At 33.9% G+C, this 19,471-nt stretch overlaps 1 protein-coding gene, 1 non-coding gene and 1 pseudogene across 2 annotated transcripts in view; all 3 read left to right on the top strand.

Annotated features, from left to right (window-relative positions):
* Nucleotides 1-19,471, top strand: part of LOC126020220 (netrin receptor DCC-like) — a 71,747-nt gene that overhangs the window by 48,011 nt on the left and 4,265 nt on the right. The window lies entirely within an intron of this gene.
* LOC126021723 (uncharacterized) lies at nt 1,312-1,407 on the top strand (annotated as a pseudogene).
* LOC126021110 (small nucleolar RNA SNORA51) lies at nt 17,874-18,006 on the top strand. The gene has a single exon (XR_007499721.1). It is a non-coding gene; the product is annotated as a small nucleolar RNA SNORA51 (small nucleolar RNA).

The following is a 19,471-nucleotide window of genomic DNA, read 5'->3' as shown; positions in this document are numbered from 1 at the left end:
TGCATTCCCACCAGCAGTGGATAGGAGTTCCTTTCTCTCCACATCCCCGCCAACACTGTTTGTTCTCATTCTTTGTGATGTGTGCCAATATATATACTATATTCTAACAAGAAAGAAAGCTAGAGAAAATATTTTTAAAAATCAAGAAGAGAATTTACATTTACAGTGTATTGCTGCATTCATCAATACCATCTGTTCTGTCATGTGTTAACAAGATGAACCATCTTTCAGTACCTGCATCAATATTGTCATATATGGTACAAAACACTGTAAATGTTATATGTAGTACTAACACTGGGATCAATCATAGCAAGATAGTGTGAAAATAAACTATAATGTGAAAATAAAATATAATTGCATATATGCCAAAATATATTTACTGAGAAAAATCCAAAACTCAGTAGACAGTAGATTCACCACCTCCCCAGTTTATAGTCCAAAGATCAACTGTATTAAGCTTTGAGTAAGGTGTGCTTTTGAGTGACATTCTTCTGAACATCTGTAGCTTTTATTTGTGTTCAAAATCACTTTTAAAAGTAGCTTCTTTCTTAGCTTCATTGTGCAAATAAGAAAATTATAGCATACACACACAAAAAATTTTAAGTAGCATCTTGAAGTCTCTTAAGTCTAGTTTCACAGTGAATGATCCCGCTTTTTTCCTTTTTTAACTGCAGAGAGCATGAATTTTAAAATTTTATGAACTCATTTGCACATCTTAGTTTTTCTAATTTATATAATGACAAAATCAAAGACAAATAAAAAACCAATTAAATTAAATTATTTCAAGACTGATAAAATAGGGAAACATCTGTATTAATTCTGACTTGAGGAAGATATTTTCTTGGGAGTGTTCTTTTTTTTCACATATTAATGAAAAAAGTTAAGCGGGTTTTTACATGAAGAAATGCCAATTTTATAACATCAAAAACCAAAAGCACTAGAGTGCTTTTCACTCTTGGCTATTTTACTTGAATAGTTAAGAGTTTTTTTTTTATAAGCATCAGTTATAGAGAAGGGAAAAAAGATGAAAATGATAATATGATGTCCCTTTTAAATGATAATTCTACTGTGGCTGTGATATTTGTTTTCTAACACAAAATTTTAAAATCAACCCATGATCCAGGCATTGATGCTAACAAAATGATCCCAAAGTTTCTAGTTTCAGGATTAACTTCTGAGAACAGACAGAATGAAGCATTGACCTGGTTATTTTCCAGTTAATATTTCTTCTAGTTCCAAAAAATATCTAAGACTATCTAAAATCAGATACAGTACAACACAAATGAGTGCATTAAGAGATGAAAAAAATTAGTGCTCGCTTCAGCAGCACATATACTAAAATTGGAATGATACAGAAAAGATTAGCATGGCCCCTGCGCAAAGAGATGAAAAAAAAAATCTTTTTTTGTCTCAATAGACTATTCTCTGAAATAGTAGTTATAACTGAAGAACTCTGATCTAGTGCCTTGTGGGGAAGAGTTCACTTTTTTTTTTTGTTCCATTGTATATTTATGAGCCTTCTTTTGTTTAACTATTGTTCTTTTATAACTTGAACTATTTCTTATGAACCATCTCCTTTGTATTTTTCAATAGCTCTGCCTTGATTTTTTGGGTTGATTTTTTTATAGTTCCCCTTTAAATGCCATCCTCCCCTACCCACCTTGATGCAAACTTGCCATCATTTTGGAATTATTAAAAGCCTTTCCCTTGCATGTTTCTCCTTCATTATCTCCCCATGATTCCTGTTCATTTCATAATGTCTTACCTCATGATTTTCAAATAGGTTCTTCCTGCATTGCTCCTGACACATGGTAAATAGTATGCTTTTAAGAACAGACTGATGTTTACTTATTCTAATAGAAAAAGAAAATTAGCAGACTGACAAATGTATTAGCAGTGACATTAACTACATGCTTCTTAGCCTAAAAAATGAAATACTTAGAGCTTTCAACAAATTTTAATTCTAAGAAAATCATTACTTTAGTCAAACTGATTGATGAAGGAAAGTCATTCTCTTGTCGGCTTGGAAAAAAAATAATTCAAATAATTTTGCTCTAAATTTCACAATAAAGGACTGTGTGATTACTAATGAATTTATCTTTACTTACTCTGACTAATTACGTTGGAATATGGTAATGAGAGGCAGTGCTATGAATTTTTTTTAAAGATCATGCCAAGCAAGAGGCTTCTTCTGCTTGGAACCTTTGAAATGGGCATGAATGCCTACTCAAATATGTCTGTGTGTTTTCATGAATAGTGTTCTCACTCTGTGCCCAGTCTGCCTCTGGTAAGGAGTGCTGGGCCATGTTTGCAGTCATATTATATGAGTTCTAGGACAACACATATTAAGGAGTGATGTTCAGCATAAAGTTGCAGAGAAATTTTCAGTATTTCTCTAATAAATCATAATTAGAAAGTCATCGTGTTGTCATAACAACTGAAATTCTGCCTACCTGAAAAAACAGATTCAGTCCTTTTTTGTTGTTGTTGCTTCTTCCTTCCCATTCCTCCTGCCAAGTTGAAATTTAGCTTCCCAGACTCCTGGATGTTTTATAGTGATTCTTAAAATTCCATCATCATCTATGATGAAGTTGTGCTGTTTCTTAATACTTCATCTCTAGACGTGAGGAATTGTGCAGTCCTGGAGCATTTGGGGGAGGCTGAAATGACTGCGCTTTGCAAATCAAAGTTGTGGATATCTAAGTGATTTGGCTTAGTCCCCTTTCAGGTTAAATAGAAAATATTTGATGGAGTGTCAGACTTATGGTATTATAGATCTGACATCAATTCTACAAAGGGCCAAGATCAGGTGTTGTTTGTGAGGTTCTCCCTCCTCCTTTTGCTACTGAAAATTCCTTTTAGCTGTGAAATGATCAGCTGCACTTTAAATGAACCTGGATTAGGAAACCATTTGTCTTCAGGGCAGTAATTCTAGAGGGAAAGAAAATGTGACCTCTTACGTAGTGACTGTTAGAACAGAGCAATGTTTTACTACATTAGCCCCCTAGAGTTCTTGCATCATGTAAAGCTACATAAATGTTAGGTTGACTTCTCTTTACACAATGCATTGTTACACATTTTTATTTATAAAAAAAATCCCAAAATATACTGATCATTTCAATCTTCTTGGGATCAATATGTCAGTGGACACAACAATACCAAAATGCACTTCATTGTACTGCGAAATTGAGTTTGATTTTCCCTCTGCAAATTGTGGCATGTGCTACAATTTGTCTGAGGAATGAGGACAAGCAGGGGGTGAAGGGGGGGCGATAGTAGACAGAAAAGGCATTTGATTTCTATTTTATGTCTGGTTGGGAAATCATGGGTTCCTGCTATTACCTGATCTATTTTGGCAGGCCTCCTTTCAGTAAATATGCTATCACACAAAACTGCCAATAAATTACTAGCTAGCATTAATACAGTGGCTTTTCCTGAGCCACTTACGGGCCACCATTGGGGGTATTCATCAAGGATCCAACCTGAGTTGTTCCATTCTGCTGAAACCAGCCACAGGCAGTAGAGGTCATAAGGGATCAGCCATTTCTTAGCAGCTGAAACAAGAGGGTTAGTTTCCAGGCCAATTCGCTCAAATATATCATGAGCACAGCTAAGTAGGGAGATAGGTTGATGCTATTGGAAAAAATGTCAGCAATTGATTCTAGTGAAGAAATATATTGCTTTCTATTAAATCTCATTTCATATGTAAGTTCATCTGAATTTTTTGTTTCAAATTGTCTTGCTTAATGACAATTGCTTAACAAATTAATCGTGGACTCTGGAAAACAAACAATTCTAGAGAAGACATGAGAAATAAGCCTCATGCTTTGTGCCTCCTTTACAGAGACAAAAGACCAAATGATGAATAAGTTCACCCAAGATTAGCAATTGAGATAATGTCAAAATAGCCAGAGATTCATATAAAACAACGCTGAACAGAAACAATGATTTTTATTTATTTTTATTTATTATGTGACTAGTTCTTATATTATAAATAAAGATTATTTTATTATAAATAAAACTATTGTAAATAATTATAAATAAAAGAAGCATTAAAATAAAACATTAAATAGAGTCTGAAGGAGCGGTGGACGAGAGGGGGGGTGGGCAGGGGGGCGGGCAGGCGGAAGGGGAGGAAATCCCGAAAGAAAAATAAATAAATAAATAAAACATTAAATAAAAAAATAAATTTTAAACAATTCATTTTGAACAATAAATTGTATTTATAATGTGACTTGTTATAATGTGACTAGCTTACTCATAACGTGACTAGTTCTTCTTAAGTGTACTTTCCCATACACTTCTAGAACTATTCTAGAGGACTTTTAGAATTATTAAATATCTGATTATTAAATACTTATTATAGGGCCTGGAGAGATAGCACAGCGGCATTTGCCTTGCAAGCAACCAATCCAGGTGGTTGGTTCGAATCCTGGTGTCTCATATGGTCCCCCGTGCCTGCCAGGAGCTATTTCTGAGCAGACAGCCAGGAGTAACCCGTGAGCAATGCCGGGTGTGGCCCAAAAACCAAAAAAAAAAAAAAGAAAGTACTTATTATAATTATTATAAATAATTATTACTCTGATTATTAAATATCCCTCAGCAAGAACTACTTGATAGCAGGTAGCTGGAGTCATTGTGCTTATTACTCAAGGAAATATTTCAGTATTTATATAGGCCAAATGCATGGAAGAAGTAATAACAAGAATGATGACTATTTCCAGACCTCAAACATCCCTTGACAAAGAGGCAGCAAGCCAAGGAGTTGACATCTGTTGCCCTCAGCACCATGGATGATTGTTTTTATTACTTCAATACTAAAATACAGAGTAGCAGAAGTAACTGCAAGTGCAGATATAAATTAAGACATGTGGGAATATTTATCAGAATTCTAGTAGAGAAATGTAGGAGTCAATGAAAGTGAAAATCAACTTTGTACAATTAAACTCTACAGTGAAAGTATTAGTTGTCATTTACATAACTATGAGAGCATTTAAATTATTTTCAGAAATGTGTTAATATACTTGGATTATACTGTGCTTACACATCATTGTAAACCTCAAGTGATATATTGTTTTCAAGGCAGCAAATATTTATTCTACATTTCCTCAGAAACTGATAGTTCAGAAGCGAACTATTTATGAATAGCCTAGAGTCCTAGACTATATACATATATATATATATATATACATATATGTGTATGTTTGTGTGTGCATGTGTATAGTGCATATATATACATATATATTTAATTTGAGGTAATCAGGGTCCACTCCCACCTTGGGCCACATCTAGTAAGTGGTAGGGGACCATATGATACGAGGGTTCAACAAGGACTCCTGCATAGACATCAGGTGCCCTTATTCTCTAAGACATCTCCCTGGTCCTTACTTGCTGAGAATTAAAGTGTCGTTTTCAAATTTAGCCTTGTTGAAATGAATTGTTTATACTTTGTCCCCTTTAATTGTTTATCAAGAACATTTCCAAGCAAATCCATGCCTACCCGAGAAGCAAGACTAACTAATCACATTTAGAGATGCAAAAATAAATGAAGAATTTTCAGATAGTTTGTAATCTGGAATTGTGGCAGAACTTGAGGATTTTTTCAAAAAATGGATTCGAACAATATTGTTAAGATATAATAAATATTTGCTGAATTGGTCCGGATAGGATAATAAAGATTAAAGTCTAGAAAATAAATTCAAACTTCCAATTTCAATTCTAAACAGTATATCTAAAAGCAAAAAATTAATGTTAAAATTAAAAAAAAATCAAAGACAGACAAACAAACAAACAGAAAAACACACTCTGGAGTTGCTATTCAGTAATTTAACTTCATGAGAATAAATAGACATGTAATTACGTCCACAGCACAGTGGAGGAGAATAGTATCTACTTTGTTCATAAGAAAAGAGTTATGGATCTCAGTAGAAAGAGTTCTGAATAGGGCCGGAGCTACAGTGCAGCGGTAGGGCGTTTGTTTACCTTGCACGCAGCCAACCTGGGTCAATTCCAGGTATCCCATATGGTCCCCGAGCCTGCCCCGACGATTATTCTCTTCATTCTATTGACTGTGAAGGGCTTTTCCTCCCCTAAAGTTTGTTTATTCTCATCTGTGAAATTAGACACTCTCCTCTTTAAAGAGGAATAAAATGTGAATTCTAACCTTCTTAATTACTGCAGAAAAAAGATGGTAATTCTCCTGGTACTTTTCCTTTGCTTGCTGAAAAATATGCTCAAGAAAAAGATACTAATTTGAATAAAGATTCTGAGCTACATAGTGTGCATTTTAAGTATTCGAAGTGGTCACCAGAGTTCTTTACATTTCATCAAGTTGTGCCACTTGCTTTAATCAAAATCAGGGGAAAATTCTGAAACTAACAGAAAATGTCCACATAGACTTCCATATGAATGGATTAGTGAAACTATGTTATGGGAAAGGGAAAGCCCTTTTAAGCTCCTACTTCTGAATTATTAATTCTTACATCTGATTATCAGGAATTTACTGAAGAATTAAAAGGTCCTGTAAAAAATTGTTTCAGAACATCTGACTAGATGTCATCTTGCAAAAGCTACTTACTACAAATGGCAATGATTTGATCATCTAATATAGCCTTAATGTCAGACACCATTAGTTCACTCCTAAGTTTACACAAAGCAACCTTTAAAATTATAGTTGTCTGTTTTCTTTGCACTTCTCTGGAGTGATACCTGGTTAATAGAAACAGTCTACTTTGTACACATAAGTCTGAGCAAATGTCTACCACAGCACAGGACCAAAGGCAGTTTCATGACACATGGCAAGGAGGTTTCCACCAGTAGAAGTTTGTCCAGGTCTTCTGGGCAGCTACAAACTGACTGAGAGTACTGACGGGTGAAAAATAAATGCCACCGAGCCCATTACCCCTGCTTATTGGCTGGGTTAGGCTTCATTCAGTTATTTAACATCACTGTGCTTCAATTTTCCAACAATATGATATTTTATATAAACCCTAAAGCTTGCTCCATTTCCTTTAAAGAGACCATTCATATGAACATGACCTAGGCCTGTTAAGTAGGTTTGCACTAACTAAAAAAATTCTGATTGGAATAATCTGGAGAATGCATTGCCTTACAACAATACTAGTTGCAAGGCAAGTTGTAAGGGGCCAGGATTGTTGATTGTAAGGAACAATAAAATCATTTAGGAGGAAATTTAAAAATAACTTTTGATGATTCAATGGATGGTGAGACATCTAACTCTTAGATGTTGTATTTTGACACAAATTTGTACAAAAGGAAAAGCACAATTTCTCTCCTGTCTTTACACTCACACACTTATCTCCTAGAAACCACACATTGAGAATATTGCCTTATTTTTTTTTCCGAGTTAAAGTATATATTTCATCTCTTAAGTCTGTAATATTATACATATTATGTAACAGGAACATTATATGTCTTCCAAGACTTAAATATAATGTCATAGAAAGCTTAATATCCTTCACTGTAAAGAAAAAGCCTAATATGTGTGAGTCCTCAGACAATACCAAGGAAATATGAATTGAATATAACCAAGGTGATATGTTTGCAAACTAAATTACTGACCATTGCCATTAGTAGACTCTAAACAGTAAGTAAGTCTTAATCTTTATAAAATCTCGGGGCCAGACCAGTGGCATTTATCAGTAAGGTATTTGCATTGTGGGCACTAGCCTAGGACATGCAGCGGTTCAATCGCCCTACATCCCATATGGTCCCCAAGCCAGGATTGATTTTTGAGCACAGAGCCAGGAGTAACCCCTGAGTGTCACCGAGTGTGGCCTAAAAAAAACAAAACAAAAAAAAATCTTTATAAAATCTTATAAAAATACCAAGTGTAGGGATGAAGCAGTAGTAGAGCAGGTAGGGCATTCACCTTTCATATGTTCCGAGTTCAGTTCCCAGCAGCATCCCAGAATCTTCTGGGATATATATATGTCCATATATACATATATTATTTTCTTTATTTAAGCACCATGATTACAAACATAATTGTAGTTGGGTTTCAGTCATAACAAGAACACCCCCTTCACCCATGCAACCTTTCCATCACCAATGCCCCCATCTCTTCCCTCCCCCACTCCCTACCCCTTACCCCCTCCTGTATATGAGACAGGCTTTCTGAGGGAAAAGCCAGGAGTATCTCTTGAGCACAACTAGGTGTAGCTCCAAAATAAAAGAAAACAAAGTGAAATGTATTACTTATCCAAATTTACTGATGGAGCTTTGGGTGGAAGAAGATTAAATAAATCACTTAGAGTCATTTTATAGTTAAATGTCGGTGCACATATTTCTAAAACCAAAGTTTATTATTCAGAATGACTATAATATATTTACATAAAAGAATAATAATTTTACAACTGGTAATGTTGCAAATAATCAGTACTCAACATCTTTTGCCATCTCTCTTAAAATGTAGCTGTATATATGTTGCAATCAATTTTTTCTAGAGCTATCCTAATGCTTTTCTTTGAAATCCATAGTCATGACCTTATTATGCATTCATAGGAGAAAAAGAAAATTTACAAAACATTATTTAATGTTCTTTATGTATTATTTATAATTTCATTGGTTTTGATTTTGTAACACTTCTTCAGTTTTCTTTCTAGATATGTTTATGTTAGATATGTTATATTTACATTAGTTTTATATACATTTTTATACTAATGTAGGTCTAACTTACCAACTGGATAAAGTTATACTTTTCACCAGAAAACTAAAGTAAATGCCTATGCAATTATCAAATGTCTAAAAAAATATGCACTCATATCTAAGCTGAGTGTAAAATATGTTACAACCTATTTATCAGAACTAGCTTCAAATCATTTTACAGATTAACATATTCAGAAATTTTATGCTGTAGAATATGTTGAATATTGAAGAGTTGATAAAATACCACATAGAAACATATTTACCTCATAAATAATTTTCCTTATGTTGGCTTGAGAGATCTTTTAGGACCGCGTGGCCAGGATTAGTCAGAATTTTTCATTGACATTTAGTTCTACTGCAAATAAAGATGAATAAAATCTCAATTAACTAGTATCTTTTGGGGAATAAACTGTTCTCAGGAAATTGCATTTCTGGAGAGCTCAAAGTAAAATAGAAATTATTTTATAATACATAAATGTTTATCAGTTGTCAATTCTATGTAAGCTATAAACTAAAGACTGAGAAAAATGCCATTTTGCGGATGTCTTTTGCTTAAATCCCACATCATATTTGAAAGTAGGTTATGTCGGGGCTGGAGGAATAGCATGGAGGTAAGGCATTTGCCTTTCATGCAGAAGGTCATCGGTTCAAATTCCGGCATCCCATATGGTCCCCGTGCCTGCCAGGAGCAATTTCTGAGCCTGGAGCTAGGAAAAAACTCTGAGCACTGCCAGGTGTGACCCAAAACCAAAAAAAGAAAAAAAAAAAGAAAAAAGTAGGTTTATGTCATTATATATGAAATAGAATAGTTGAATAGTATCTCCAAGGTCAAAATTACTAAATACCAAGACAGAATATGACTAGTTCTGCATTACTGTAATATTTATCCTCTTTTCACAATTTCTAGTGGATCACAAATGTACCAGGGAGAGAAGGAACAGAGAAAAGAAAGGACGAGAAATGGGAAAATATAAGATATTTTTCTGAATTTATAGGTAAAGCAGTCTTGTTTAGAGATGATTCCAAGAGCAATTGGAAAATAATAAGCTGGGAAAGGGCATTGAATGGTGAGTGGAAACAGTAATGATTTGGGAGGATCAAATGCTAAATCACAATTGAGACAGAAAGTATGCAATGCAGATTGATGACATTAAAACAGATGGAAGAGGCAGTGGAAAAGAGTTAATTAGATTTGAAGGATGAGGGAGAACATGGGTTCCAAAGTGAGCAGTTTTAATCATGTGTCTTTAGGAACTTGGTTATAAACAAACAGGAAAACAAAGATGAGATAAGATGTATGTGAGTTGTTTTTAATCCTATGTCTTTAGAAACATGATTATAAACAAAAAGGAAAACAGAGATGAGATGGACGAGAGTTTTCCTTGAAATAAGTAAGAAAAGATGTGGCAGTAATTATGAAGGGGCAATGGGAGATCCTACAGGAATTATACAGTATATAAATGGTAAAATATTAAGAATTAAAAGAGGAGTAAGAATTAAAGAATTGAAATAGATAATTATTTTCAAAGAAGAGTTTTAGACTGCAGTGGAAATAAATAAATTATAACTTCTCTGGAAAGAATTGGAAGGAAAATAAATATTTCAATGATTGAAATTTAAGAATAATTTATATTTTATCATGAAGTAACAAGATGTACTAGAAAGTTTATTTTATTTTATATTTATATTACATATCTAATTTTTTATTAAAATAAAAATCAATTGAAAGGGTAGTTTTAGATATGCTATTTCCTTGACTGAGAACTTCCAGAGATTTTTTATCTTAATATTAATTTTAAAAAATACCAACTACTCCAGAGAACTGTATAATTCCATATTCTCACTTTCCACAGTATATAGTTAGTTTCTCCAATTTTCTTTATCACATTGACTTATCTACCCTTCTATTTGAATTCTGTTACATTCCCAAGGAAACTACAATATCAGTTCACTTTACCTTTACCTATATAAAATATTTAAATGTGTCAGAGCTTTTGGAGTATACAATTAATTTAAGTTCTATAATTTTAAGAGAAAAAAATTTAACTGTAATAATTGCACAAAATCATTTTTAAAAAGAAACCTAATTCCAAATATACTGCTTTGAATCTTTGCATTAAAACATAAAACTAATAAATCCCAGGGAGAGGTTTACAGGGCAGATACCCATTAGACTGAAAAATTATGAGCGTATTTATGACCTTTCCATCTGACATTTCAATAGATTGGTGAGGGCAAAAGCCTGGTGATTGAGAGAGCCATAGTGAATAAATAAATAGGGAGGTGCAAGTGTAGACCACCTTTTAGAAGAAAGGCAGCAAAATAGATGAAAGATGTGACCAATGGAGTAAATGACAATGCTATTTGAGTTATTTTCCCCATGTTTTACACCTTCATTAGGGTGGTGTTAACCTTTGGGGTGCCGGTTAACAAGTACTGTTGAAAATAATTCAAAAGTTAAAATCATCAGGTTACATTAAGTTTCACAGAGTTTTAGAAATATGATTGTGAGTTATAATATATGTATAGATTAACATATAGAATATATTTATGTATATATAAATATACATAAACTGAAAAAAAACTATTTACTCAACTGTAAGATAGTTCAGGGTCAAGGATGTATACATTATATATACCAGGAACTAAGTTCGATCCCTAGTACAACATGGTTCCCTAAGCATTGCGAAATGTAGTTTTAGAAACTACAGGGTTCTTAAGGACCCTGAGCACCCTTTGGTGTAGCCATGAACAACACCAGGCAGAAGCAGCAACACTGAAACCTGGTCAGCAAACTTTTCTCTAAAGTGGCATCAGGTTTCCTGAGCATTCCTTGGAAATGCCCCTACCTGAACCCTCCCCCTCCAAAAAAAAAAAATACCCCAGTACTACCTCTTCTTGTTTTTCTTTAGTTTTCTACCTGAACCCTCCCCCTCCAAAAAAAAAATACCCCAGTACTACCTCTTCTTGTTTTTCTTTAGTCAGCCTCAAAGAATGGATATAAAATTTGAAACAGACTAGATTAAGTTAGTAGTGCAGCGATTACAAATAAAATCTGGAAGTTAGCTGTCTGGCCACAGTCATGGCATCTATTTCCAGCATTTATGTGAGTGCATGCATTATTCATGCTTCTATTTGTGTTTGAGTGAATATATGTGTGTGCATTTAGTTTGATAATTTTGAGTAGCTAGTACATGGATTAAATATCTTGACTTGGCTATGGCTGTCCATGGTTTGACTCCAGGCATCGCATATTTTCCCTGAACACCATTAGGAGTGATCCGAGTGCAGGGCCACACATAAGCCTTGAAGACTTCTGAGTAAGTCTCCAAACCAAAGGAATAAGAATTAAATCAAATTTCATAATTAATTATGTCCTAATATTAACAACTGTGGTCCTGAGTAATCAAGATTTTATAAAAAAAAAAAGAGAGAATTTTGCATGGCAATCATATTGACAATCCAAAGGAAAATTTCTCCAATATTTATAAATGCATTATGTTTGAAGTAAAATTATTATCATTTATATCTTAGGAAATATTTACAAGAAATTTAACCTATTACAAATAATACTATGAAAAATTAGAGCATTCACAAATTTTGATATTTTCATGAAACATAAAGACTTTAGACAGTATTATTTTCTTCTTTTATAATAAATATATCTTATTTAAACAGCTTGATTGCAGATATGATTGTTATTTTCTTCTTTATGAATTGAAAATGTGGTTTCTCTGGAGTTTAATCACTAGGGTACCAGCAAAAATAAAGAGATGAAAAAGGTATTCTTTAGCCTATTTTTCATTTTTATAATAACAAAGAGCTCAAACTTGTTATATGTTGTTGCAAATAGTGTAGGGAAAAAAGGATATATTTGTTGCAAATAGTGTAGGATAAAAGGGGATTATACAAATATCTCCTTTATAACAAACTAAGCAAATTTTATGTGTATTATGCACAAAATTAACTAAATAGTCTCCCTACTTTGGTATTATATGCAAAAGAACTTAGGAAGTAAAATAGATTGCTTAAAATGGTACTGTTGATAATATGGAAATAACATCTTAAGTCTTATTTATAGGAACCTGACACTATATTAAACAGGGTGTGTAGGTCTGATATTTTAGTGACTTTGTTTAGCTATTTTGTTAATAATATGTAGCCTGGGAACATTCTCAAAAAATACTGAGAAAGGGTAACAAAAGAACTGTTCTGGTTAATGTAGGTCTCATAATCACCTATGACTTGCCCGAAACTCTTCTTATAGTCCATGAAGTTTCTAAATCAAGAAGCCTCTGGACCAGTAGAACTGAGATGACTGTTCCGCGGCCTGTTTGTTGTCTGTGTCTGTGACAGTCTTTAGTTCAGGAATAAATTTCAGAATGTATAACATCTTCCAGGCACTGGTGTAGATCCTAGGGATAAAAGAGAGCTTCACCCTCCAGTGGTTCTTTCCCACTTTCGTTAATCATTTACTAGCATCAATAGTATGGCTCTCAAAGAAACTAAAGCCAGAGAGAATGATTTCACTTTAGCAAGCTCAGCTCTGAGAATGGGTCAGAGACAAAGGAAAGATGACACTCCAGTCAAGCCTTCAAAGCTACCCATTTGAATTCTGTACTTGAGGGCAAAGAAACGAAAAAGATCGGAAAAGATAGGAAGTCAGCCAAAGTGAACATGGTGGTGGAAATGAGTATTGGCATCACAATTCGAGGTGCACTGGTCTCTGATTGGACCCAGGTGAGCTGTTCCCTCCCTATCTGCTGCAGTTTAATAGCACACTCCTCACCAAGCATCCTTTTACTTGGGAGAACCCACAGCAGGGAGATGCTAGCAGGCACCTGCACCTGGCAGTCATAGATTATGTACCTAATGAGCAAATGAAATGTTTAATAACTGCATTGTGAAAATAAAGCTTAAAACAGTAAATTCCTGCTGAGGCAGCTCATCTTCACCTGATGCATACCGCTGGCCCCACTCAGAAGTGCCGGAGCTTTTGCTGCTCCCCCTTCTGCTAGTCCTGCTGAGGAAAGTAGCATTAAAACCAAAGTGATGCTCACTTAATTAGCTGTGTATCAGTGTAGTTCCATTTATTTCGCATCTCAACATCATGCGTTCCACCTAAGGGTCACCTGAAATACTGCATCCGCATGAACCCCGGGGAGGAAAAAATCTTTAGATTTCAGATTGAACATTTATAAATCTAATTTTTTAAATTAATCTTGGCTGGCTGAATATATAATAAGCAGAGCCATTTAATACAACTTAATGTAGTTGAACTGTCATTAGATTGAAATAGAAAAGCAAAACAAGACTACTTATGATAGATTTCATTAATATTATTAATACAGAATGATAGGACACATCTTTTAGAAAGCAGCAATTTTAAAATCCTATTGTCACTTAGGAGATAAGGATTCACAAGCTAGGGACTATTTTTTAAAAATTCATTTTTAAACAATGGGTTAATTATTGCTTTGTACATCTTAAAGAGAACAAAGAAATTCAAATATAATGATAAATAGAAGAACTATATTCTCTTTACTTGCCTAACTTTTTGTTTTTGTTTTTGTGCCACACCCAGCATTGCTCAGGGGTTACTCCTAGCTGTCTGCTCAGAAATAGCTCCTGGCAGGCACGGGGGACCATATGGGACACCGGGATTCAAACCAACCACCTTAGGTCCTGATCGGCTGCTTGCAAGGCAAACGCCGCTGTGCTATCTCTCCGGGCCCACTTGCCTAACTTTTATAAATATTATTTGGAGATGAAATTGTTTCACATTTTTAAATGTAAACATAGATATATAGATGACATAGATGTAGGTAGAAATGTGGACATAGAGATACAGAGATAGATTAATACTCAAATAATATAGGCTATATAAGACCAAGTCCTAACTCCCAAGACAAGACTCTTCCAGAATATTTATATATTGATATGAATCCTCATTCTGTTTTGTTCTGCAGAAAACTCCTTGTACAGATCAGACATATTTTACTATCATGAGGAGAGGAAGTAAATAATCTAATAACTGACAACCTTGTGTTATCTTGATCTGAAGGACTGGAAGCCTGTATCTCTCAAAGCCAATCTTTGAATACCAGGGAGACACTCTGGTTTTTCATACACTAGTGTGGCTATTTTGCTTACCTCCAGCCATTCTTGACTTTGCTCCTGTCCCCACTCTGAAAGAGATATGGACTTTCTTTATTACATTCTGAGTCAACCTTCATATTTAGGAAAAAAATCATAAAAGATTTCACCTGTCAAGCAAAAAAATTATATTAAAGTAGCAGCTGGAAGCCATTAAAAAGATTCTTTAAATATTTCTTTTCTTTTGCTTTGATATGTTGCTTCAATAAAACTCATAAAAGTGTCACTGACATTATTTATGTTTAGACCAATTATAAATTAAACCTTCTTGGTTGGCTGTTCCCTAGATATTAAAAAATAATAATAATGAAGATGAAAAGAACAGCTATTTAAATATCTGTCATTTTTTGACATAGAAGAACAGAAGTTTAATACTCTGCCTTCTCTAATTGTTAATGTTCCATGAGTTCTTTGGGAAGGCAAGAGTTGGGCTCTCTGCCAGTATATAAAAACACCATGAGCAGACAAAAGCTATATATTGGTTCAAGGCAGCCCACTATGGAAAAAGCACAAAGACTGGGGATATGGTGAGAATAACAGGAACACAAGAAAAAAATAAGCTGTTATGCAGCTGTTTTTTTGAGAGTAGCCCTAAAACACCTAACAGGAAGTGAGACAGAGCATCATCAGCACTGATATCCAAAAAAAATTTGATATGGAAGAGCAAAGCCAGTATATATATATATATATATGTTTGTATGTATATATAAATATATATAAAGTTACATATATGTATACATATGTTTGTATGTTTATATATATATATATATATAATTACAGTTCATCAGTGGGAGAGAGACAACAAAGTGTTTCCCAGTGACATTTTCAGATTAAACCAAGGTCCAACCATCACATACAAATCCAAATGCCATGTGATTAAACTGCTCTCTCACTTGAACATTTTATAAGACTAGTTACTTTAGAGGCTGGAGCTATGGTACAGCAGATAGGGTGCTTGTCAACCTGGGATCAATTCCTTGGACCATATATATTCCCTTGAATTATGAACAGGAGTGATCCTTGAGCTCAGAGCAAGGAGTAAACCCTGATCTCCACTAAACATGGCCCAAAACAAACAAAACAAAATAACAACAAAAGAAAGCAAGAGTGGTTATTTTATTTATTTTAGGGATGTTTTACGGTCACATCCAGCAATACTCAGGGGTTATTTCTGGCTTTGCACTCAGGAATTACTCCTAGTGGTGCCCTGGGGAACCAAATGGAATACCAAAGATTAAACATAGGTCAGCTGTGAGCAAAGCAAGTGCCTTACCCATTGAACTATTGCTTTAGTACAGAGACTAGTTATTTTAGAGAAAGATATTTTCTGTTTGAATGCTATAAAAAGTGGATTAAAAACACTCTTTTTAGAAGACAGTGAATAAAAAATATCCAGTATATAGGTTATGGATTTAAGGCATTTTTCTTGACCTTAAGTAGAGCAGAAAAATCAAGACAAGAGTCAGTAACATATGGTGATCTCCAAATACACAATGAAGGAAAAGGTATAATTTTAAATTATCTTAGGTCTAGTTAACTTATTTGGTATTTGGGTTGTCAATACTCTAGTTTGTACTTGACCATTTTTATTTGAGTAGTGTTATTTGTAGTTGTGTATTACATTAACTAATGCATCTAGTCCAATACAAACAGCATAAAGATGCTATGAGCACAGACCACCAAAAAGCTGGGTGTTAGCTTTCTGACATAGGATGTAGTCTGTTTGAAGATGTCTGATCTTTTATACAAATAGGCAATTTGGAGAATAGAGTTGTCTTGCTGGTAATTGATATCTCTCTAATAGTAAATTTTCTTCATAATACTTTAATTTCCCATTCTGAAAAAATAAAATGAAAAAAAAAAAGTAAGTCCATTTAGAACACCAACTGGGATCATAAAGACCCTGAAACAGTTCAAATTCTTCACCTATACTGGAATCTTATTGAAATTAATTCTACCTTGAATTCTTCTTCTCTGGGGACCTCAGTATTCTCTTCAACAAAATAAAGTAAAGGTCACTAGATGAACTCCAAGAGCCCTGGAGACTCCAAAACTTGAAATTTCTTTGAATCTGTGAATATTACTTAAGAAAAGGCAGTCACCTGAGGTTTAAACATACTGTGTGGTCTTTGAGCCAAAACAATGTCTTCAATTCCTTTTGTAAAATGCAGTGTCTTGTACATTGTTCTGCTGTCAGTAGGATTGGAATGTGTAACCATTGCCTGTACACTCAAGAAAATCAATTATTATAATGCTTTTATTTCTAATAGGTTTGAGAAATGGTATTCTTTTAGGCATACTTGCATCTTAATGTAATAAAAGAAGTGTTTCAGACAATATAAAATGCTGTAGACTTATCCAAGTGTTAAGATTATAGGTGGGAAATACACTATTATAAAATAATTTCTTAGTGAATACTACATGTAAAACTGCATGCAGAAATAAGAGTAATAAAAATATTGGGAAATTAAACCCATCTGATTCATTCTAAAGGAATGCTTAATCCTCTGTTTCTTAGTGTAAAAAGAGGCCTATTTTAATTTTTTACATAAGATATTGTACTTTATGTCATTTATTTGGGTCTTTGTAGAAAGATTTTCTATGTGTGATAGATATGTGTTATTTGTGTTCAGTTAAACATTATATTATAATTTTAGGTATAATTAAGAAAATAATTAAGTCTGGTCTGGGTATGCTCTGCATGGGTAAAGCCCTTGTTCAATCCTGGCACCAGTGTCTTTTCTTCCTATGCACCACCGGTATGACTCTGTAGCACCCATGCTACTAACCAAGGTATGACCCTCACACACAAGAGAAATAAATCTATTTAAGACTAAAAATCGAAAATAAATAAAAATAATAAATAAAAAATAAATAAAAATAAGTAAGTAATAAATAAATAAAAATAATAAATAAAAATGGGGAGGAAGGACACTTGGGATATTGATCATAGGAATGTTGCACTGGTGAAGAATTTTATATATATATATATATATATATATATATATATATATATTAGAAAATCAAAAAATAAAGAAAAGAAAAGATAAGGCCTCCCAATTCTTACCACAGGCTGTGTTCTTTACACTGACTGTATAGAAAGAGGAGGTACAGTAAATGCACCCCATATACACCTCAACCAAGGCCCTTTGCCTGGTCTGTATTGTGAATTGGGGGGCAAAAAATATGAAAAAAGAAAATGAATAAAAAATTGTCATCAAATGAAACTAAGTTAAAATTGTGGCACTATATATACATATATATGATATACATGTTTGCCTTGCATGCAGCCAACCTGGGATGGACCAGGGTTCCATTCCTGGCATCCCATATGGTCCTCCAAGCCTGCCAGGAGTGATTTCTGAGTGCAGAGTCAGGGGTAACCCCTGAGTGCCACCAGGTGTGGCAAAAACAGAGAGAGAGAGAGAGAGAGAGAGAGAGAGAGAGAGAGAGAGAGAGAGAGAGAGAGAGAGAGAGAGAGAGAGAGAGAGACTGTAGGCTTTTAGAAGGGCCTATTCACCCAAGTAAGTCAAAATAGAGACTGATTAAATCTGCTCTCCAAGTTTACCAGTAGTTTATAAAAACTTTCCTTAGGTTTGAAATCATCTATAATATTAATGTGAGGTACATATAGCTAAAGTATTTAAAGAAAAAAATTTTGGCCACACCTGGTGGTGCTTAAAAATCTCTCCTTGCATGGAGACTATATGGATGTCAGGGATTAAACCACGTCCGTGCTGGGTCAGCCGCATGCAAGGCAAATGCCATACCACTGTGCTACCAATCAAGCCCTTAAAGAGGAATCTTATGGCATCAATGTATTAGAATTTTGATTGCCTATGCTCTTATTTGAGTTAGATAATTGATTTAGCTTGGGGATATCATGTTTATAGCAAATGCTAAAAGAAAAAAGGCTAGAGGTAGCTAGCAGTGAACAAATTGTTTGTTTACATCCAAGGAAGACCAGATATTATTACATTTTTCTGAAATATTAGTCTTTCATTCAGTCAGAAAAATAATGAGAGTAAAAACAGCATATCTGACTGAAAATAGCTCTGAACCAGCAGTCAGTATCGAACTTTATGATCATTCTGCTTTGACCTTCAAGTTTTGTGCAACACAGTAAATTAATGTTATTTGAGTTGTTCTATATTTATAGAGATTTTATATTTTATATATTATGTTATATAATATATTTTATATATCATAGAATTTTTTATAAATGTGTTTTTACCTCATTAGAATAACTAAGTTTATAAAAATTATTCCAAATTTTATATACTTAAATAAAATAGCAATCAGTTATTGAAATCAGTACTGGAGTTTGCCCTTTATATTATAATGTGGTTCAATATAAGAAACCGTAATAAATAGTTTTTAACTTAAAATTACTTTGAACTAGGCAGTTGTTTATGTAATACTTCTTTAAAACTCACTGAAAGACAGAGAGATAGTATGAGGTTACGGTACATATACATGGCCAAATTTTATTTGTATACTGACACCTCATATGGACTCCTCAGTGTCAGGAGCAAGGACCTGAGCACCAGGTATGACCCCAAAACTCAAAATCAAATGAAACCTATTTAAATAAGATAGGCTAGATCATCATATTAACGATGAAATCTTAATGTCCTCTGTAGAGTTA

The sequence above is a fragment of the Suncus etruscus genome, chromosome 10 (genome assembly GCF_024139225.1).
Source record: "Suncus etruscus isolate mSunEtr1 chromosome 10, mSunEtr1.pri.cur, whole genome shotgun sequence".
Lineage (NCBI taxonomy): Eukaryota > Metazoa > Chordata > Mammalia > Eulipotyphla > Soricidae > Suncus > Suncus etruscus.
Note: the sequence above shows the minus strand (reverse complement) of the source record. Positions and strands in the feature narration are given on the sequence as shown.